Raw genomic sequence first — 24301 nt, forward strand, 5'->3', positions numbered from 1 at the left:
TTTTATCCGCTTTAGACGTACTATTAGATGCAATTCACAGAATTGTATTATCAATTTTAGTTGCGGAGTTACAGAGTTGTAGATTTGATAATTTCGTTTGTTGAAAATTTTCGATGTTTGCCAATTTTTAATAAAACACTGACAACCTAAATAAGCAATCAGAAAATAACATTCACCAGATTTTCAGTTTTTCTTTTAAATTCAACAAACCTTGTCATATCTGGTTCAGTGGTTGCCGAGAAAAACGAATTCTCCTTCCACATGTATTTAAATAGAGCACCTGAACTCCAACTCCAACGCGGCCTATTCAAATACATGTAAAACGCAAAAACGTTTTTCTGAGATAACCCCTGGACCGATTTTAATGAAATTTGTTGCACTTGAGAGAGAAAGGTAAATTTTAGTGACTGTTGGAAGCGAAATTTAGATTTAGGGCTTGATTTGCCTTAAAAATATTTTCAAATATTCGATCGATTGAAAAAGAATAGAAGCACGACGTTTACAACTTCATAGCTCTGCATCAAGAACAGATATCGCGGGTCTGTAAACGGCACCCATTCTATCATTAAAAGCGGAGAAATTCGGTATGTCATTTTACATCTTACGTGATTTTGTTACGTTGGTTTCAAGGGTTCAGCAAAAGCTGTATTTCGATATTACTAAACTTTTTATATTCATATGTAACATATCAATTTTGTCCGCTTTAGATTTACTATTAGACGCAATTCACAGAATTGTGGCATTACTTTTCGTTGTTGAGTTACAGAGTTGTAAACTTGATAGTATCGTTTCTTGAAAATATTCAATTTTTGCCAATTTTTAATAAAACATTAACGACTTAACTAAACAATTCTAAACGAACAGTCCCTAGATTTTAAGTTTTTCTTTTAAATGCAATAAACCTCGTCAAATTTGGTGGAGTGGTTGCCGAGAAAAACGAATCCTCCTTTTACATGTATTTAGATAGGAGCACCCGAGCTAAAGCTTCCTCGTCACATTTTTTTCTTAGTACAGTCACAACTCCGCATGTACTCGTATGAAAAACATCCAGGCAAAACATAAGGCAAAGTTCGGTCTGCTGTTGCAGAGGTAACGGAGCACTTTTATCGTCGCGACGATGGATATGATTTTTTTTTAAAGTGCTAGGAAGACACATGTAACCGACAAACGGAGGCCTCGGGAAAGCACCCGAAATTATAAGTGGATGGCGGAGGAACTCTAGAGCCCCCAACGCTCAGCGCGTAGGTCACAGCTGGAACCAGAACGATCTGTGTGTTCGAACGACCGAGGTCAGAGCGTGCCAAGGGTGCTCGCAACTGCGACATGCAGAAGTCTCGTCGAGCCCCGAACTATTGGGCCAGTCCGGGCTCCATCTTTGGTGCCCCAGTTGCCCCTTTGGTGCCCTAGAGGCGCCGCCAAGTATACTTAAATGGCCATTGTGAAAATAAACACGATTAGGCAAAGAAAATCACGCCGGCCGCGTGGCACGGGCTCGCGCAGCCGCCAGCTTGTAAGTCGATGTCCTGCGCTAGCGCGCACCTCAACTTCGCGAACACCAGCTATAACCTTGTCAGATATAAATGCACGGAGTTATCCACGGCAAGCTCGACCATAGTGCTCCATATATAAACAGAATGCTGCACCTGTCATTGGAACCGTCCTGAAATCGCCGTGTTGGCATATTTCTAAGCGCTTGAATTCGGAACTATGCTGCGAAGAGCTTTTAGAAAAAAAAAAGTGCCTCGCCCGACGTTTCTGTCATACACGCAATTCGACGTAATTCAAATACGTAAGTCCACAAACGAATGCAAAATCAACGTGCACATACCTGAAATTTGCTTGATGACAGTGCCACCAGGCTACCGAGAACTGGACAAGTGGCAACTGCTTGCATGAGCGCGTCCAAGGACCCATCTTGTAGCGTGCACGACCGCTTCGCACGGAGGTGCGGCGCAGTTAATAGGCAACGTACAGGCGGCATCTTCGTTGACACCGTGCACAAAACTAATCGCAAGTATAAATTTGTAGAGCAGAAAACGAACAAGCACGAAGAGACGCCAGCGAACAGCGCAAGTGGCGCAGCTAACGAAACAATGCCCAATGCACGCACTGGCGCGGCTGGCCTGTACAAAGTTTGAAGGAAAGGGGAGATCGAGAGCGAGAGAGCTAAAAAAGCGCCCGAAGGTGTGCGGCAGCTTGAAGGAAGGAGGTGGTGCGCGATGGAGACGGTTGCCAACAGACAGCTTGAGTCAGGAGATTTGGGATAGCATGGGGATAGCCGTCCGGAGCTTCGCGAGTTGTCAGGAGCGTGAACAGACAACAGAATTAGGCGTTATTTATTTCTAGGCAGGGTTGATAATCTGAATAAATTGCGTGGTATATATTTTGCGTTTCTTCTTGCTTATACATCAGCAAAATCACAAAACAAGACATAATAATTATGTTTTCCACAGCGAGGAATAAGAAGAACGTCTATGATAACAAAATTATGCAGATCCCACGCACTGTGGGAATCGGTGTAAGCGAAGCGTTCAGCGCTGGATGCTTTGATTGAGGATAATTAGCGGTGATGTTGACTGCTAGAGCCCAGTTTCTTCAACGTTTAGTCTAACACGAGAGTGGCGGGTTGATGTTAAACGTTACCTTACGGGCACCACTGCTTTTTGTCTGCGTAGTACACAGAACACGCAGAGAGAGGTGTTTTCTTGAAGCGTTGTTGTGCCCCATATTTCACAGCCTCTGAGAGGGTTGAGCACAGTCATTGCCTCGCATGGCACATAAATTGTGTGGTATAGATTTCGCTATACTTCTTGCTTATACATCAGCAAAATTACAAAACAAGACTTTTGTCTTTACAAACAGACATTCTTTACAAACAGACAGTAAATGTCTTTACAAACAGACATTTTGTTTTCTACAGCGAGGAATAAAACGAAAGTCCATGATAAAAAATTATGCAGATCCCACGGGAATCGGTGTAAGCGAAGCGTTCAGCGCTGGATGCTTTGATTGACGATAATTAACGGGGATGTTGACGGCTAGAGCCTAATTTCTTCAACGTTTAGTCTAACACGAGAGTGGCGGCTTGATGTTAAACGTTACCTTACGGGCACCACTGCTGTTTGTCTGCGTAGTACACAGAACACGCAGAGAGAGGTGTTTTCTTGAAGCGTTGTTGTGCCCCATATTTCACAGCTTCTGAGAGGGTTGAGCACAGTCATTGCCTCACATGGCACATCGCATTGCGGCAGAGGTATTAAACTTGAATTGGATTATGGGGCTGTACGTTCCAAAACCACAATCGGATGATGAGGCATGCCGCAGTGGCGCACTATGCATTATTTCTGAAACCGTGATCTTCTTTAACGTGTTCCTAAATCTAAGTGCACGTGAGTTCTCGATTTCGCCCCCATCGAAATGCAGCTGCCGCGGTTGGAATCAAATCCACGGACTCTAGCAATGTCATAGCCACAAAGCTAACGCGGCGGGCACAGAAGTGTTGATTTGACAGTCGACCGCTTCCGTAGTGTCGCGTGGACCGTGTGGTGCACTTTAATTAATGCGGCTCTGTTTTTGCACGCCCTGCGTATTTTGGCCGCTAGAAATATTTGCACGGTATTTATTTTTCAGAAATAGCAACAACGTACTGTACGGTACCTTGAACTTAAATTTATCCAGTTTCCCCGCAACCGCCGTCGTATAGTAGTAGGGTTTGCTTGCATTCTCAGGTCACCTCACCCCCCCCCCCCCTCTCTTGTATGGGAACTGCTTCTTCTCCTCCCTCCTTTCTACATCTCACCCTAGGAAAAAGGGAAGCGCTGCAGTTTCTGCAATGCTTCTGAGGGGAGCCGAAACTAATTTCTCATCGGAATCAGATCAAAAGAAAGAGAATGGTTCTTAATGAACTTAAAAGAAATGGCTACACAGAGGACTTCATTTGAAGAAGAACCAGACACAGACGACTGCTCCCCTACCCCAGAAATGAGTGTCAATCCCATACGTCAAAGTACCAGCGAAGGTCCAGCCGAATACTGAAAAAAGGCCTCAAAGTTGCGCACAAACCAATAAACACTTTCGATATCCTCCTCCCTAAACCAAATATATAGTCCAACAAAAGAAAAAAGTCAAAGCGTCGTCTACAAAATCAGCTGTGCCGACTGCTGGAATCGTACATCGGGGAAACCAAAAATCTCAAAGAAAGAATCAGACAACACGAGAACGACGTCAGAACAAATCGAACACGCAGCGCCGTCGCTGAACTTTCTGGACACGCCGACCACAAAATTGCTTTCCAAGAAACCCAAATCCTTCAAACAGAGACGAACTCGCGAAAAATACTACTGGAGTCATGGCACATTCAGAATATGGGGGGGGGGGGGCGGAGGGATGGGGGAGGTAACATAAACCGCGTGAAGGGCAACCTACCCTCGGTGTATATCCATGGCCTTGGCGACATGGCGAAAAGAAAAGGACGCCTAGCCAGGTAGATTACCGCTCGAGGTCACCAACACCAAAACGTCTGCGCTCCCCCGTGCCCGATCCTCCCCCCCCCCCCCCATCCCCCGCACTAATCCTGTCAACTGCACTCTCACGGGTCAAGCTTCCCCCAGCATCGGTCATCCCAGCCGACCAGCACCTCAGCAGCAACCGACCCTACCCCCCTCACCCTCTATTTCCGGATGTCAATTGTGTCCCTACGTTCCGTACTCTCCCCTCCTTTCTACGGAAGACCCTTTAAGGCTAAACCTCATTAGCGCGATTTTGTGCGCGACAGCGACGAGCGACGGGTTTGCGCGACGGATCAGGCCGTCGCTTGAACAGATCGCTCGGTCTTGTCGCGCGGTCGCTCGGTTTTGCAAATCTAGAATTCGTCGCTCGTCGCCCGGAAGTGCTATGAGCGACTAGCCAATAGCGCAAAGCCGGAACTGGATGTACGTAACTCCAGTACTTCCGATTGTCGCACGGAACGAGCAAACGATTGAATTTTTATAGGTGCAAGGATAAGAACCTACTGCAAGACTTTCAGAAATATTTTATGCTGCTTTTTACAGTAAAATACATCAACTTAAGTTAATAAAGCACGCGTCACGATAGTTTTGGCGCCTATATTGCTACCCTCATACCGGCAACACTGGGGAGACGTCGCTCGAAGACATCGCTCGCATGGGGTGCAACTTGTAGGCGACGAGCGAACGCGACAGCCATCTCCATCGCGTCGCCTGTCGCTGTCGCGTGCAAGATCGCTTGCATGGGGTTTATACTTTAAGCTGCACACCGCCACCTCCGACAAATACCCCCCGGAGAAGGAGCCGAACAGGCTCCGAAACTTTGGGCTAAAAAGTAAGCAGAACCCATGCACTGTGGGAATCGATGTAAGCGAAGCTTTCCGTGCTGGATTCTTTGTTTGACGATAATTAGCGGTGAAGTTGACGATTAAAGCTTAATTTATTCAACGTTTATGCTAACACGAGAGTGGTGAGTTGATGTTAACGGTTACAGTGCGTGCACCACTGCTCTTTGTCTGCGTAGTACATAGAACACGCAGGGAGAGGTGTTTTCTTGAGGCGTTCTTGTGCGCCATAATTTAACATCTCTGAAAGGGTTCAGCGTCGTCATTGCCTCACATGGCCCATTGCATTGCGGCAGACGTATTAAACTTGAACTGGATTATGGGGCTGTACGTGCCAAAACCACACTCTGATTATGAGGTACGCCGTAGCGGCGGACTCCGGATTAATTTTGTCACCGTGATGTCATTTAACGTGTTCCAAAATCTAAGTGCTTGCGCATTTTCTAGTTCGCCCCTGTCGAAATGCGGCTGCCGCGTATGGGCTCAAATCCACGACCTCTAGAAATCGCAAAGCCGCAAAGCTAACGCGGCGGGCACAGAAGTGTTGATTTGACGGTCGACCGCTTCCGTAGTGTCTCCTGGACCCTGCGGTGCGCTTTAATTAATGCGGCGCTGCTTCTACACGCCCTGCGTGAGTTGCCCGCTCGACATATTTGCATGGCGTTTATTTTCATAAATAGCAGCAACATCCTTTATCGTACCTTTAACTCAAGTTTATTCTGTGTCCCCGCAACCGTTGTCGTATAGTAGTGGGGTTACCTCGCCTTCTCACGCCTTCCTCCCCCCTCTCTTTTTGGGAACTGCCTTCTCCTCCCTCTCCTTCTCCTCTCTACAGTGCTATCTGCGTCCCCTCTGGCCTCTTACGTTACTAGAAAGGGAAGCGCTGCAATTTCTGCAATGCTTCTGAGGGGAGTCACCGGTAATTATAATTACCAAGCGGCTATATAATGTGGCGGCGGCCAGGTAGCTCCAGATGGCATTCTGCACATTCGACGCGGTGGGGTGAAAACGTGTTTCCAGCATCGCCTTTCCTCTGTGACTCGCTGCTGCCACGCAGGCTTCGCTTTAAAAAAGCAATCAAGTGTCCATGCTCTGCTGTCGCACGGTCGGACCAATTGTCACGGTGGAGATTCTGGAATTATAAGTCCTAAACGTGTCCATACCCTGCTGCCACACGGACGGATCGCTTGTCTCACTGGAGAATCTGGAACTATAAGCCCTGTATCAGCGCGCCATGCGTGGAACAGCTGTTTTATAATCAATCGTGTGTACCGCAATCGAGAAGCGTGAGATAGTCACAAAGGCGGCATTTAAGGTGCTCCCATTCTTTCTGCGACTCAGAGGTGAGTATATGTTACATACATATTGTTACGTAGGAAGACGCAGACGAAAAGCTATGTACAAGTATATTTACAAGAAAATACGCTGCACTTGACCAAGAGGCAACAGCCCGCTCTCTTCTAATCGCCGTCGTCGTCTTCACACTGCTCGCCTTTTCGTGATCGCACATATTGTTCCCTAGCACTACCCCCGGCTGCAAAAGCGCCGTCCTGGAGCGACTAAAGATCGGACTCGGAAGCAGTGTAGTAGGCCTTGAGCCTACTGACATGCACAACATCACTAGATGCCAGAGGAGAGGAGGAGGTTGAACCCACAGGAGCAATTTCGTAAGTCACAGGCGTCACCTGGCGCATCACGCGGTAGGGCCCTGTGTATCGCGAAAGGAGCTTCTCTGAAAGTCCGACGTGACGGGAGGGCGACCACAGTAGCACGAGCGCACCAGGCGAAAACTGTACGTCACGATGGTGGGCGGTGTACTGACACTGCTGAGTGGTTTCGGAGGCCGTCAGTCGAGCACGGGCAAGCTGGCGTGCATGGTCGGCGAGGGCGATGGCGTCGCGCGCATACTCGCCTGTTGAGATCGCAGCAGGAGGAAGTGCCGTGTCTAGGGGCAAGGTAGGTTCGCGACCGTACAGTAGATCAAATGGAGAAAATCCGGCGGTGTCGTGCCGGGAAGAATTGTACGCAAATGTTACGTAAGGAAGGGCAATGTCCCAGTCGTGGTGGTCTTTGGAAACGTACTTGGAGAGCATATCGGTAAGAGTACGGTTTAACCGCTCTGTCAGGCCATTGGTTTGAGGATGGTATGAGGTAGTCAGTTTGTGTTGAATGGAGCAGGACCGCACAATGTCAGCGATAACTTTCGAGAGGAAGTTTCGACCACGGTCAGTAAGCAGCTGTCGCGGGGCGCCATGAAGCAAGATATTGTCACGCAAGAGAAAGTCCGCGACGTCAGTGGCGCAACTGGCAGGGAGAGCCCGAGTGATAGCGTATCGGGTGGCGTAATCAGTCGCGACGGCTACCCATTTGATCCCAGAGGGTGACGTGGGAAAGGGACCGAGCAGGTCTAATCCAACACGAAAGAATGGTTCCACAGGGACGGTGATCGGCTGGAGATGACCGGCAGGTAGCACCTGAGGTGTTTTCCGACGCTGGCAGGGATCACAGGCAGCAACATAGCGTCGAACGGAGCGAGCGAGACCAGGCCAATAGAAGCGGCGGCGGACGCGGTCGTACGTGCGGGTTACCCCAAGATGTCCTGCAGTGGGTGCGTCATGCATCTCAAAGAGCACAGTCTGTCGTAGCTGTTTTGGCACGACAAGAAGATCAGAGCCGTCAGGGAGGAAGTTCCTTCGATACAGAATGCCGCCCTGGAGCACATATCGGCGAACGGATGCGTCGGTAGGTGTAGAGCGCAGGCGCTCGATGAGTACTCGCAGCGATAGGTCTCGGTACTGCTCATCGGCGATGTTAGCGAAGGCAGACACAGAGAAAATGCCGTTGGCGCTACTACTGTCGGCGTCGTCAGGCTCGTCGACAGGGTAGCGAGACAGGCAGTCAGCGTCCTTGTGTAGTCGGCCAGATTTATAGGTGACAGTATACGAATATTCTTGGAGGCGTAAGGCCCAGCGACCAAGTCTTCCTGTAGGATCTTTCAGTGAGAATAACCAGCAAAGCGCGTGATGGTCTGTGATAACGGAAAAGAGTCGGCCATATAAGTATGGGCGGCATTTCGCAACCGCCCAAACTAGGGCCAGACACTCACGCTCAGTGATGGAATAGTTGCGCTCCGCGGGTGAGAGAAGCCTGCTGGCGTAAGCGATAACACGGTCGTGGCCACGCTGGCGTTGTGCCAGTACTGCGCCAATTCCGTGACCGCTGGCATCAGTACGGACTTCGGTAGGCGCAGAAGGATCGAAATGGGCCAGAACTGGAGGCGTTGTGAGAATCTCGATTAGATGTAAGAATGCAGAGGCCTCGTTATCGCCCCACTGGAAAGGGGCGTCTTTTTTCAAAAGCTCGGTTAGTGGTCGTGCTATGGCGGCGAAATTTCTCACGAAACGGCGGAAGTACGAACAAAGGCCGATGAAGCTGCGCACATCCTTAACACACTTTGGAACAGGGAAGTGCGTAACAGCATGGATCTTGCCTGGGTCCGGTTGCACTCCGTTCGCGTCAACAAGATGTCCAAGGACGGTAACCTGGGGACGGCCGAAATGACACTTCGATGCGTTGAGTTGCAGACCGGCTCGACGAAAAACGTCCAGGACTGCTGAGAGGCGCTCGAGGTGCGTAGCGAACGTTGAGGAGAATACGATAACGTCGTCCAAGTAGCACAGGCACGTGGACCATTTGAAACCGTGAAGAAGGGAGTCCATCATGCGTTCAAAAGTGTCAGGGGCGTTACATAGACCGAACAGCATCACTTTGAATTGATAAAGACCGTCGGGTGTTACAAAAGCAGTCTTCTCGCGGTCGAGATCTTCCACGGCAATCTGGCAGTAGCCGGAGCGAAGGTCACTAGAGGAGAAATAGCGAGCACCGTGGAGGCAGTCAAGGGCGTCATTAATCCGAGGTAGGGGATACACGTCCTTTTTGGTAACCCTGTTAAGGTGCCGATAGTTCACGCAAAAGCGCCATGAGCCATCCTTCTTTTTGACCAGTACAACAGGTGACGCCCATGGACTATATGATGGTTCAATAATGTTCTTGGCAAGCATTTTGCGAACTTCTCCGTGAATAACTTGACGCTCAGCTGGTGACACTCGATACGGGCGGCGATGAATACGAGGGGCATCGCCGGTATTAATGCGATGTTTGACAGCTGTAGTTTGGGCCAAAGGACGATCGTTAAAGTAAAAAATATCGTGGTAGGAAAACAGAAGGCGGTAGAGCTCACGAGCGTGCTCGGACGGCAAGTCGGGCGCAATCATTTTCTGTAAGTCAGCGATGGTACAATTTGCCGACTGCAATGGTAGAGGAGCATCGGATAAAGTGTCGTCTACTGCAATGGATGCTACTGAGTGATCCTCGAATGAGCAAAGCTGGGCCAGAGCCATCCCGCGTGGCAGCACGGTTCAAGAAGGTTCAAGAAGGTTCAGATTAGTGGGCAACGTCAGTAGAGGATTTGGCGGCGTAGGGAGCAATGCAGCGTCACCTCGAGGCGCTGCATCGTCTAGTTTTCCGGCTGGGAGCGGCGTCCGAAGGGAGTCGGCGAATAGGAGCGACGGGGTTGGGGGGAGCGAGATTGCCGTCGTTGGGGAGAAGGCAAACGAGAATAGGGGCGGTTCGGTGCAGGAGAATGAACGGCGGCGTTATCGGAGCGTGCGGCATAGGGACGAGAAGGGCCACCTAGGGGGCGAGAGTAGGCAGTATATGTAGACCAGGTCGGGGAACTCCAGCGACTGCGACAGTGCCGAGAAATGTGCCCGATACGATGGCAGTGGAAACAAATAGGCTTGTCGTGAGCAGTGCGCCATTCAGATGGGTTGCGGAAACGTGCACGGTGGGTAAGAAGATGCGGGACGGGGCGGAATCGAACAAGCCGGGCGAGTATCAGGACGATGGGCCGAGCAGATGGTGTGAAGACCCATGTTTTCGAACTCTTGGCGGACAACTGCCTGGATCAGTGAGACCGTGACTGCAGATGTGTTGGTGGGACTGGAGTCGAAGGCAGCGGGATAGGCGGCCTCGATCTCACGCCGGACGATCCTGGTAACATCGGCAGTGTTGTTGGGACTAGGAGTGTCGGCACAGGAAGATGTCGCTGGGCTATTGGGCAGACGGGCAAACTGCTGGTCAATACGTCGGCTTTTAGCGAGTTCCAGGTGGCGGCACTCTTTTATAACAGCATCCACCGTCGCTACGTTGTTGCAAACGAGCAAGTTGAAGGCGTCATCGGCAATGCCTTTGAGTATGTGGGCAACCTTGTCTGACTCCGTCATGTGGGTGTCAACTTTGCGGCACAGAGCCAAGACGTCCTGAATGTACGTGACATAGGGCTCTGTTGACGTCTGCACACGGCCGGAAAGCGCCTTCTGCGCGGCAAGTTGGTGACCGTAGGGGTTGCCGAACAAGTCTCGAAGCTGTGTCTTAAGTGAATCCCAACTGGTGAGCTCATCTTCGTGCGTGCGATACCAAACTCTACGTGTGCCACCGAGGTACAAGACTACGTTGGCGAGCATAATAGTAGGGTCCCACCGGTTATTGCGGCTGACGTGTTCATACAGGCTGATCCAGTCATGTTCGTCTTCCCCATCTTTGCCCGAGAATACGCCAGGATCACGGGGAGCGGGGAGAGTGATGTAGGTCGTCGAAGTGGCAGCAGGTGTCGGAGCCGGCGGAGTCGGGTTGATGATGATGATGAAGCCTCAGGTAATGACACAAACCCACTAAGGGGGATAGGCCACGAATCGGGTGGTAATATGACTCAATAAATAAAATAAAATAAAATGGTTAATAAATAAATAACACGCAAGAAGAAAGGAAAACAAATAATCCAAGATGTAAAATAAACTATGAATACACGAGATGAAGTATTGATCAATACTATAGTAAGCCTTGCGTTGATAGGAATGTTAAAAAAAAGGATATACCTAAACTTGAGTAACGTAAATTATGAATAATAATAGTAAGATTCGAACTGTGAATTTGTGCTTTTAATTTTTGAATTTTCTAAACTGCAGTAGAAATAAATCAATTCTTGAAACTAAAAACTATTAACAAGGCATTCTTCTAGTGCCACATAGGAAATTATAAATGGCTAGGCAAACGTTCCTGTGGCTATATCCCAAAACTGTTTCCCCAAGGGAGAGTATAACAGTGCTGCTTAAAGGTAATCCTAAATTTTGAAGTGGAATTTCTAGACATAGTTTTCGATGATTAGAAAACCGCCGGCATGATAATAAAAATGATCTGTAGTTTCTGGTTCATTGCAGAGGTAGCATAGAGGGGATACCGCCAGACCACATCTGTGCAAACAAAAAATTAAGTGTTGGAATACGGCAACGCAGCCTAGTAAATGAAACTTCGAATTTCCGGTTAGGACACCATTGCCGGTTCCAAGAATAATTTAAGTGTAAAAAAACGTGAACATTTTGCTAATGACAGAGCTTTTTTGTCCTCGTTCAAAGAAAATTGCCGATATCTGGCTGCAGTAATGTGCGCAGTTGCCGGCAGCACAAATAGCACAGGACCTGCTAAAGAAGCTCTTGCTAAGGAATCGGCTTTTTCATTAATATGAATGTCTCGGTGGCCAGGGACCCATACTATATGCACTAAACTTAAGTGAGGTGGAGCTAATGAACAAAACGTGTTTCCGGTTGGCGACTTTGTAGACGCAGTAAGTGCACTGCATACAGATAGAGAATCTGTGACGATAATAACTCTTGTAATATGAATGGGTAATTTCCGCAAGGCAAGAACTATTGCCAGAAGTTCGGCATGAAAAATTGATGCGTAATCTGGTAGGCGAAGTGAAAAAGACCAATTGAGGGATGGTGAGTAGATACCCACACCTGCCTTCTCTTCACACAAAGAAGCATCGGTCGCTATTACGTTTATTTTGAAACGGGCCAAATAATCTTGTAAACGGTCATTCAAATATGTTGTGGGCAGAAATTTCGCATTGTGTGGAAAAATGTCTGCAAATTGAATTTTCAGTGACCCCGGAGACCTATGGAGCGGAATTATTTCTCTAAGGCGAACATTTAAATGTGCTAATTGCGCTTGCACAAATACAACTTGCGCGGTATGGAACCGTGACCACGTGGTCTCAAAAAATGGACCTGGTTCACTAATAAATGCATATTGTCCACGTCGTAGCGAAGAATCATAAGCTCTTAAGTAGGTTTGAACCGTAAGCATGCGGAATTGTGTGTGAAGTGTAGGTAGGCGCGCTTCCTGGTATAATACATTATTAGCAACGAATTTAGGAAGACCAAAACATAGTCGAAGAGCTTCTCTTTCTAACAGAACAAGGGGCCTTAATTTATATTTTGCACTTTCGGAGAACAAAACACAACCAAATTCTAGAATCGGTCGTACATACATACGATAAATCATAATTAATGTGTCACTTCGCATGCCAGAGTGTCGGTTACTGATTCTACATAGTAAACCTACGGCTCTTGTCGCCTTCGTTCCAATATTTTGTATGTAAGAACGCCAGTTCAGTTTTCCGTCATATGTGATACCCAAGTATTTAAGTGACTCTACCTGAGGAATGGTTCTCTGTTCATATACTAATGATAACTGTAACGGCCTGGAAAGCGGAAAAACAAGGACTGCACTTTTGTTTAAGCTTAGTGACAGGTGCAGGTTGTGAAGCTATGTCTGTAGAGTACAGAGGTACGTTAGCAAAGACAGGTGAAGGGAATTGATGTCTCTAACTATCGCGAAAAATGCAATGTCATCTGCATAGACATACAGATTCACATCCTGGTGAAGTGGTACTGAACTCGTCAACAGGTTAAATAGTATAGGAGACAGAACAGCCCCCTGGGGCACCCCTCTTGTCTGATCGAACATTCTTGAAGAAAAGCCGTTTTGAAAACAATGAAATTTTCTGTTTCTTAGAAATTCGAAAATCCATGCCGTTATATATTTCGGAAAATTGTAGGCCTGCAATGTGTCCAGCAGTAGAGAGTACTCAACGCTGTCATAATCTTTTGCTATGTCAAGTGCCACTAAAGCGCTAACTTCTTTTCTATGCTGAGCAAGTTGGATGCGGCGTTCCAAATTTACATGCGCACACCAAATGGAGAGACCGGGCCGGTAACCTATTTGACTTGGGCTTAGTAACGAATTTTCAGATATATGATCCATCATACGATCATATAAAACTCTTTCAATTAGTTTTACCATATTTGACCTAAGAGAGATAGGCCTAATGTTGTCAAGGTTGTAGCCAGCTCCTTGTTTTTTAAGCAGCGGAATAACTTTGGTTGTCCTCCATTCTGGTGGAATCCAAGCATTTTTAGAGAATAATTAACTGCCTTGAGAATGTCATCAGAAAACATTTCAAACAACATTTTGAGCATGGCATTGGAAATGCCGTCAGGACCTGGAGCTGAGGCAGGCAGAGATCTAAGGACATTAGAGAGCTTTGACACTGTGACTTCCACGAAGTCATCAGCGATGGGATGTCTTAGTGGCCCAATCGGCAAACGTGATGTTAAGCGTTGCGCTAAGCCCTTTCCTATGAATTCCAAACAAGCAGATAACTCGCGCGGTGAAAGTATTATCGATTCAGTATTCGCTGGTGTTGGCATGAATTTTCTATATCGAAGGAATCTGAACAGAGCTTTTTTGTTGCTGGGCTTAGAGAGGGATTCATGATGTTTTACGTCATACTCGTCTTTGGCATTCGAAATTCTTCTCTTGAAGGCAGCAGCTGCGAACCTATAGTCACTCCAGTTACTCGGGCACTGATTGTAAAGCAATTTCTTCCAGGCCGCTTTTCGTCTTCTATATTCCCGCGTGCAATCCGAATTCCACCAAGGAGAGGAAGTACTTTTGCTTATCTTAACATTAAATTGGGATTTTTTAAAGGAACCTTTTACTACTGCGCAAAGCCTCATGGCTTTGATGTCATTTGGTAGCGTTTTCTGGGAACTGAGTACCGTTTTCAAGATACTCTGAAATTTCTGGTAATTGACAAAAGTACGCGTCGGAGAATCCAGGGGAATAACAGGGCAGACAATGTCAAACCTAATAGGTAGATGGTCACTATTTGAAGCTGAGTCGACAGTAGACCAGGAAGTTACGGAAATTCCTGAACTGGCAAATGTTAGATCCAATGCCGATTTAGAAAGACCCTGAATAAAGGTAGCTGACTTCGTGTTTAAGCAACAAAAATTTTGATTAATTGCCCAGTCGGATAATCGCTTTCCACATGAGTCCGTTTTGAAACCCCAAGACACATGATGCGAATTAAAGTCTCCGCCTATCACAATTTCTTTCCTACAATAGTTGACAACGGTATCGAGGAAACGAGTATCATGCACGCCTGTGGGAAAATATGTATTAACTAAGGAAAATGGGGAACAACCAAGAATAGTTACATCTATTGCTAGTATCTCATACTCCGTAGACATATACTGGTAGGAAATTTTTACTTTGTGGCATATTTTAGTTGCTATCAAGAAAACAAGTCCTCCGCCTCTCGATGGACGGTCCAATCGAAATAAACGATAATTTTGTATATAAAAATCTTGCCCATTGGAGAGCCAAGTTTCCTGAAAAAGGATAATGTCGGGAGAAAGTTGTGAGCAAAAATATATTAAATCAGTAGCTGCAGAAATAATGGAACGGCAGTTCCACAGTAATACCTTTAAATAACCTATGATGAATTATTGCCTGCTTTAGAAACCGCTTGCTCTAAAATACTGTCTTTTAAAAAATAATTCTTCGAAAGACTGTCTTTACCGTACTTTGTTGGTTTTGATTGAGGGCCAGAGCTGGAAAAGTTAGGATTAGAATCTGACTTGGAAAGACTATCTTTCACAAACTTTTTGGTTTTTGAGTGCGGGACAGAGTTCGATGAGTTATCGTTCGGTGATCTTGTGCGTTTAAGAGTCGGGAGGTCCATTTCTACATCCTGGTTGTTTTCCGACACTGATCCAGAGAAGCATCCTTTGTCGGTCTGCTGAGTTGAAGTTGATGGCCTCGCATTGTCTGCGTCTTGTACAATAACAGATGAAGGATCCACTAGTTGTTCAACATTCGATGTTAGGGTCTGTGTAATAATCTGCGAGCTAGCATTGAAACTCGCTAAATAACTGAAAAGCTGAATCATTTGTGATGTCAACACTTGAGCTAGAGTCTCCGACAGGTTTGATGTTAGTCGTTCCATGGCTTTTGACAACGCCTTTTCGACCGATGTCGCAATAGAATCGGAAAGGGCGGAGTCTGCAACCATTTGCTGACGGGCTGTCACTCCTGCATATCCCTTAGACCTCCCCTGAACCTCAACAACAGCATCACGGCGTGAGCAACGTCTCCTTTCAATTAAATCTACAACTTGCATTTCCTGTGATCTTGCAGGACAGTTCGAGTAGTTGGCGGAATGACCACCACCACAGAGACAACATTTCTCTTCTTTGGAGGAACAATCACTAAAACTGTGGCTGTCTCCACAAGCACGGCAGCGGGGTGCAGATCTGCAGCCTCTGACGCTGTGGCCAAATCGCCAACACTTGTTACATTGCAGAATGCGTGGAGCTAGAGCTTCTACCTTGTAAATTATGGGCCAGACCTTAATTTCTGTTGGCCGCATCGTTCCAGCACATGTAACTATGACTGACTCTGTTGGTATCTTCTTATGATCAATCACTCGACTGCACCGGTAAACGGAGATGACGCCAGCTACCGAGAACATTTCTAAAATCTCCTCAGGGGTTAAAGTAACGTCCACCCCTCGTACAACGCCTCTGGAGCATGTGGGATGTGGTGTTACGAAACAGCTCACCGGATGGGAAGCGAATGTGGAACAATTCAGTAGTTCTTTGACACAGGTGTGGTCTGGCGAGCAGCATATTATGCCATCTCTGCCGAATTGACGGACCTCTGTGATCTGACGGAAGTGGGGTGAGGCCTTCTGCAATTCACCGTGAATTGTTTTTGGGTTTTTCATATTGATCGTCCCTCCGTCGGTCGGCACCATGGCCACAGGAACAGTGCCGGCTCCACTGCGAAGAAAAAACTCAAGCGGCAGCTCCTGAGGAGCTACCGAGGCTGACCACATGGAAGCCCCGTAGCCAGGTGATGCTACAGACATCAAGCAAGGCTAACAGAAAAACACATCAGAAAAAAAAAATATATATATATATATATATATATATATATATATATATATATATATATATATAAAGGTTATGTGAAATTAGAAGCTGACAAAAGAAAATACCACCCGATACTTGACCTCAGCCCCCAAAGCAGAAGCCAGAACCGATGAACGCGCGTCAACTGCACGAGGACGCGTCACCGGGAGGCATGAAGGAAGGCTCGACGTACCGTCCAATGCGAAGCTCCGTGACGAGGTACAGGGAACGTCCACCTCCACCAGATATGTTACGTAAGAAGACGCAGACGAAAAGCTATGAACAAGTATATTTACAAGAAAATACGCTGCACTTGGCCAAGAGGCAACAGCCCGCGCTAGCTTCTAATCGCCGTCGCCGTCTTCACACCTCTCGCATTTTCGCGATCGCACATATTGTTCCATAGCAATATGTTATATTTTAGCAGCGGTGCCATAATTCGGGCAGGAAAAGGCAAGCTTACACTGTACGGATACAAGGACAAGGAATACAACACAGACGCCGTCCTCTCGTTCTTACGCCCGTGTTTTGCACGTCTACCTTTCCGTGTCATGGATTCCTTACGTACTCGCTCATGAAGTTTTGTGCGGTGTGAGACCGGAAATAAACGGAGGCGACATACGAGCTCTTCGAGACGAAACAGAGGTGCGCTTGGGGTGCACAGGCCACAAGCGCAGGAGCGCGCTCAGTGCTGTTACAATTGATAAATGCACGGCCAAGTTATAAACCCAAGCAGAGCTGCACTAAACCAGTCTCCCTCCCTTCGGCACTGCTATGTGGCTACGTTATTTTACGACTTCTGCTTACCTGCCTATACTGTCAGGAAACTAAGCTTAGACACTGGATTATACTAAAATAGGCATGTTTTAATATATCGCTTGTCATTGTAATTTCACGATGCAGAAAATTTCTAAAAGATTACTTTTTTTCAGATGCCAGGTATTCGGTACTTCCGGTGCCCAAGATGCGGGTGTCCAAAGTTCTCACTTAAGGAACTCTTCAGACATCTCCGTATAGCTCATGGGCATGAAGATAACTGGATATGTGGCCTAGGAGGCTGCATGAAGGCATGTTAGACTTTCTTTCATACAAGAGGCATGTGTACCGGAATCACCCCGAACTGCTAACGGAAAGAGCACAGCCCATCGCAAGTATGCCATTGGAAATGGAGCAAAGGAGCGTGTTTGAGCCGCATAGTGAAGAGCGTACAGAAGCCCAAGAAGTTTTAGGTGATCCCGAGCCATCTAAGTCAGGTCCCAGTTTAAGCAAATACGTGAATCAGCTTTCAACACTGCTTCTGAAGTGCAAGGAAGAAAGGCGTCTTCCTGAGTCTACCTTGAATGAAATAGCAAACGATGTTATTTCCTTTATTAATATAATGCTTGAGGATGCACAGCTGTGCACAAATATTGGTGCTGTCGTTCATGCAGAGCAAGAATGGAAGCAGCAGCTGAACCTCGAAGTCGGGTCGGCTTAGATATTGGAAGACACATTTTCCAATTGTTGAGCCTCGTACCACAGTGCTGGGAACTGATGGCCACGGAAGATTTGACACCATGGAGGATGTGCCACTTTGTGATGTACTGAAGTGTATCTTGGAAAACACACACTTATCTGGTGATTTCAACAGCTACCCAAGAAAAGAAAACTACTTGTGTTCTGCTTTTGATGGTACTGAATTCCAAAATCATGCCTATTTTGCTGGGGACACTTCTAAATTATGCATTCTGCTTTATAGTGATGAATTCGAGGTGTGCAACCCATTGGGTAGCAAAAGAGGAAAACATAAAATGACTGCCGTGTATTTTTCAGTGTTGAATTTTGCTACAAAATTCCGTTCAGCACTCTCAGGAATCCATTTGGTTTTGCTCGTTAAAGACAAACATGCGGCTACCTACGGCTTTTCAAAGGTCCTGGCTCCCTTAATTACAGATGTAAATGAATTAGAATATGAAGCTATTATCGTAAATGGAACACTGCTAAAAGGTTCAGTTTTTATTTTCACAGGTGATAATTTGTCCAGCCATAGAGTAGGTGGCTTTAAATGCTCATTCAGTCATGGGAGAATTTGCAGGTTTTGTATGGCATTGCACCTTGAGCTCAATCACAAATTTCTAAAAAGTGATTTTCTCCTTCGCACACCACAAGGCCATCAGCACCATTTAAACATGTTAAGTGCTGGGCTTCCCACTGCATAATTGTATGGAGTTAGATAAGCGTGTGCCCTCACATTCAAAGGGTTTAATCCAACACAGCATCTACCTCCAGATGTGATGCATGACATTCATGAAGGTGTATTGCCATTTGCGTTGCAGCATATAATTTAATCGTTGATGAAACAGAATTTCTTTCCCTGATATGTGAATAGAATTACGATGCTCATAATGTGTGCAACAAACCAGAGCCTCTATCAAAAGAGTTTTTGAAAGGAAAAGCGAGTACAAAGGCCTCAGCAGCTCAAGTGTTCTGCTTGTTTCGTCATCTCACTTTTTTTGTTGGTGAATGCGTTCCAGCAGAAAATGGTGTGCGGCAGCTTTACCTTCTCTTACGTGAAGTTGTAGACATTATCATGAGCTACAGAATTCCTACTAAGTATGTTGCCTACCTGCAGAGAAAAATTCACTTCTTCTGTCTGGAATTCAAGTTATTGTTCCCATTTTCATCACTACCTTGCAAGTGCACTATCTAATACATTATCCTTCACTCATCACAAAGTTTGGGCCTCTAAATGCACTCTGGACAATGCGATTTGAAGGAAAACATTCATATTTTAAGGACATTTCACGCAAGATTCGCAATTGGAAGCATCTTTCGTATAGTCTGGCAGTCAGTCACCAGTTATTGCAAAGCTTTGCATTTATAGCTCCTCATGAGAGCAGTGTTCACACGACTGGTTGTTGCCCTGAGCTCTTTGAGCACCTTCCTGAATATGTACAGTAGTTCGTTTCTGAACACAGTCTTGAATGCTCAGATTAATTTACTGTAAGTTCTCTAACTGTGAATGGCAGGATGTACAAGGCAAGTTGTTGTCTTGTTGAAAACATTTCACTTGATGATATGCCAGAGTTTGTTCATGTATGTGGGCTATACTATGTAAGCAAGGTACTTTTGATTACGCCAAATGTGCTTGGGACTGTTTATTTTGATGAACATTTTCATGTTCATGTTGTGAGCATGACAGAAGAGTACAAGGTGCTGACATCAGTTTCAGAGTATCAGAACGAGCCATTGTACATGAGGCAGCACAAGAGACGCAGTGTGATAGGCACTCGTCAAAGTTTAGCGTAAACCAGCTGCCTAATGTGGAAGTGTGCATCTCAATTTTTGCCTAGTTGCTGTTTCTCTTGATGTAAAATTTGTGGCTGCACAGCCTGTACTTATAGTTTTCAATATTTACGTATATCTGTACAGTTTGGTTTGTAATCATGTGAGAAATTCAAGCTTCACTGAAATGATAAATAAAACTTGACTAAGAATGTTATACTTATCAGGCATGGCAAGCAACCCTTAGCTCTATTGTCTAGATGTGGCATCCCCAGTATATGTTTTCATGAATAATTCTGCAATATATTTGTCGTGCAGTAGCATAATACACACTCTCATAAAACAAGTGCCGGTGACTGTACACCTGGCAGCATAAGCATCACAAAAAAGATGGGATTTCTTATAGCAAGCTTAAGAATTCAAATGGGCATTGGCGATTTGTAATATTCTCTTACAAAATGCAAACAGGCAAGAGTGCTGAATAGGCCTTTTTCAATGTTCGAAGTTATTTGCTTTTTCCCTGGTTCCCTAAGCGAGCTCTTAACGAAAGTATTGACAGTACTATTAAGTTTGAGTCAATATTAGAACATTACAATGATAAAACTGTATGTTCAATAAAACTTGTATGTCAATTGCTTCTGCGTTTCTATGTGTCCTTACAGTTTGTACTCGAAAGTTTTTTCTGTATTTTGTGGAAAAGCTTTTAGGGGCATTTCAAGTTCTACCAAAATGTGTCTGTTGCTTTAACCGTAATGTTCCGCTTTTTAAGTTTTGTGTTAAGATGTATCACTGTTTTAAATGATGCTATATGAACGCAGTTTTTATTAATTGACACGTGTACTAGTGGCCATACCCATTTCAAATACCCATCATATCAATCACATCATCACATCATTATCTTAAAAATAGCAGTACACAAACGCATTGCGCAATATACAATTATTGAAATTCATGCATGTATATCAATGCAGAAATCTATTTACCACCCTTTACTTCATGCTTTCACACCCTTATTAATGGCAAATTCACACCCTATATGCGTCTGCACCCTTATTGCGGGGTGTTTTGAGCAGAAAGGGTGTTATACAGGGTGTAAACATCGAGAACACACTCTCCAACACCCTTAAGGGTGTAAAAATGTTTAATGTGTACGTAAATGCAATTTCTCAAAAATAAACGCTATGCACATATGTCTAGCGGAGAAATTTCGCACGGCGTGCAGAAGCACAACCGCAACAATTATAGCGCATCGCAGGGTCCATGCGAAACGACGGAAGGGTTAAACCGAAAGATCACCACTTCTATTTGCGCCGCGCTAGCTTGCTGGCTATGGAATTGCTTGAGGTAGCTGACATGATACTGACGGCTGCAGCCGCATTTCGACGGGGGCCAAATAAAAAGCACACACGCAGATATATTTTGGGACAAGGTAAACAAGATTACGGTTTCAATACTTCTACGGAGTGCACCGTTATGGCGCGTCTTATAGTACGACTGTGGTTTAGGCACGCACAGTCCTATAATCAAATTCAACCTTTGAACTTCGGCTACGACGCAATGTGCCATGTGGTACAATCACAACACCAATCCCTGAAACAAACACCCCTCCCTGTGTGTTCTGCGTACTAAACGCAAACAAGCAACAATGGTGCAACCTAGGTAACGCTTAACATCAACTCACCACTCCTGCTAGACTAAACGTAGAAGAAATTAAGCTTTCGCCGTCGACGTAACCGCTATTTATTGTGAGTCAAAGCAACCCGCACAGAATGCCTCGCTTACATCGATTATAACACTGCGTAAGATCCAGGTAAGTTTTTTTTACCAGCCATAATTCGTAAATTTTGCAGCGCCACTATTTATTCTGTGTACCATATCTTTAGCAGATAACCCACCGCCTTCAAATATTCAGGAGTATTCAACGGCTGTTTTCCGTGTGATTATAGTTGTGGCAGCGATGCACAGCGTTAGGTAAACCCAATGGCAGGCCGTCTTTTCATTTGTCTTTTGTGTGTGTCTGTCACAATTGAATAAATCAGGCCTTAACCAGAAGGCTGCGCTCAATTTGCGCCCAAAACATTGTTTGTTTTCTGTCGGTCTGTGTATTGCACTTATGCTAGCCAGTAAATTTACTTTTCGTGTTCTTGTTGCAATTATGCGTCTAAATTTAGGACTTGCTTTAGTGGAGTGTCGCCATCTGTGTAAATCATTTTTTACCACCACGTTAAAGAACCCCAGGTGGTCAAAATTTCCGGAGTCCTCCACTACGGCGTGCCTCATAATCAGAAAGTGGTTTTGGCACGTAAAACCCCAAATATTATTATTATTATTATTTTTTACCACTTTGCTATACATAGAGTAATAAACACTTTCATGCAACATTTGATACGAAGAACAAGAAATCAATGCCGACAACAGCATGCACCAAGGGCCCGATAACGTAAAGCTATTCCAATGTCCTGACGTCAAATTTGCGTAACCACCGACGCGAGCACCGGGCGGTCACCCGCAGGGTTGTCCGAACAGACCAATCAAACACTCTCCTCGTCCATAGGAGGTCACTTTTGTTTGCTTCAAAAACGAATAACATTGCCTACACTGAGCGGCTTGTCATATCGAATAGGCTGACAAGAGGGGAGGAGAACGCTCAAGTGGAGAGGGATCCGCTGGGGCAGAGCCAGTGCAGTAAAAATCGATAACCGGATGAAGAGGGTGGTGCCGGCGTCTACGATTGGTCGGTTTTCCCTTACTTAGCTTGTCGAAAATCGCGGCGGCATGCAACGGAAGCTTAAGAATGACGCCAAAACTGACCCTCAGCAAAGAAGAGTTGGCAGAATGAGGTGGTAAACGTGCCGAAAGTGCTCGAAGACGTTACACTGCCACGCAAGATGTTTTATTATACGCAAATACATCCATGCTCTCCGGCAGGTGAGGGTAGCTAGCGTCTCAGCGATCGGCGGCAGCCATCTTTTATTCCTTTCGGAACGGGGCAGCCTGCGGCTATTCCGAAGAAACTTCAGTTTTGTTCGGCATATTAATGCATCTTTATCGCGTACACGTCACTTTCACGCGGTGAGATTGTGCAGTTTTGTGACGTCGCGTGACAGGCTGGTGAAGTGGGTGCAGCCCGAAAACTTTTTACCAGTAGCCGAGGGCTAATGACGAAAAGGGGTCGAATCAGAAATAACTTTTTCTTTTTTCTGTCAAATCATGCATAATCAGTGTGTACACATCATATCAGATGGGGAGCTATCGCGGTTTTCGTGACGTCGTGTGACAGACATGTGAGGTGGGGGTGGTCGAAAAAAGTTTTTGACCAATCGTGCAGGGCTGATAGCAGAATTGGAATAGAAAAGTTTGGAATAGTTTTACGTTATAGCGCCCCAAGAGTGATATCGCTATCAAAAAAGGACGTGTACTTTATTACCTAGAATACACTGGCAGGACTGTAAACCTACATGAATCATTTCTTCTATAAAACGATAACATGTATGATAAAGTGTAGTTAAATATTACACTACAAGCATGAGACGAGACAAAAACACCTACAAAAAGCACTAGATATCAAGAAAAGACAGATCAGGGTCTTGAACCGGCTCATCCGACACCGTTCCTTCACTGTCGAGCCAGTCTGGGAAAGGCGCAACGTTTATTGGGTAAGGGCCATACCCGTCTTGAAGCTGCGGTGAGCTGTAAATGTCCTGGTTACCACTAGGCTCTAAAGAGGAATCAGAACATTCTTTCCCGTCCACTCTCGGGCGCTTGGACGCGCCAGGCTCTCCATCTGCAAAATTGGGCAAGACACCTCCATGATCCGCTGAAAATTTGTTCGAAAAATGTGTGTCCTCACCATCAGAATCATTTCGCCCACGCTTCACGCCGGAGCCAGGGACAACGGGTAAAGAAGGTCCACAATCGTTGTCATCACTGTCCTCTTCGTCGCTTGAGGTGCTTCTGTGAGAGTCGTCAAGCCGTGATCACTTCTTGAGCAACTGCTGCAGCAATACCTCGCGGTGAAGGCTTACGGACTTCTTGCGCCCTTTTCGACTTTTTACGCCCTTTTTCATTTTCCAGATCTTCTCCGTCGCCTGCGAGAGAAGAGCAGTGACGTTAAGGCACCTGTCGAAACTCATCCTGGTATTTGAGGCGGTACTTACACCGTGTGGGCGCAGACAGCGTGCTCGGCGGCGTCCGATCGGCAGCGACGTCAGCGGACAACTGACCGCCCGCCTCATCTGCGAGAGGCGACCTTTCCCCTTCCTAACTTTCCCTTTCCACTTTCCTTCTTGAAGTGCGCCCCTCCAGGTGAGGGTGTTGTGTTCCGGTCGCTGACCTTCAAATTGAATTGCGTTTCTATTCATTCGGAAAAAATTGGTAGCCAGACATTTATCTTGAAAAGGCTCATATCAAAAATGCGGAATTTCATCTTCCCCAACAGGCAATCCTTATATTTTTTTAACGGCACCTCATACATTGTTAATTTTTCTTCCCCTGCGCTGGATTCTTAAGCCTTCTGCTGTGGTAC

General features: G+C 46.0%; 1 pseudogene; it reads left to right on the forward strand.

The window, feature by feature from the left end:
* The first annotated feature begins 17444 nt into the window (after positions 1 to 17444).
* LOC142558398 (uncharacterized) lies at positions 17445 to 18869 on the forward strand (annotated as a pseudogene).
* The last annotated feature ends 5432 nt before the right edge of the window (positions 18870 to 24301 follow it).

The sequence above is a fragment of the Dermacentor variabilis genome, chromosome 9, assembly GCF_050947875.1.
Source record: "Dermacentor variabilis isolate Ectoservices chromosome 9, ASM5094787v1, whole genome shotgun sequence".
Lineage (NCBI taxonomy): Eukaryota > Metazoa > Arthropoda > Arachnida > Ixodida > Ixodidae > Dermacentor > Dermacentor variabilis.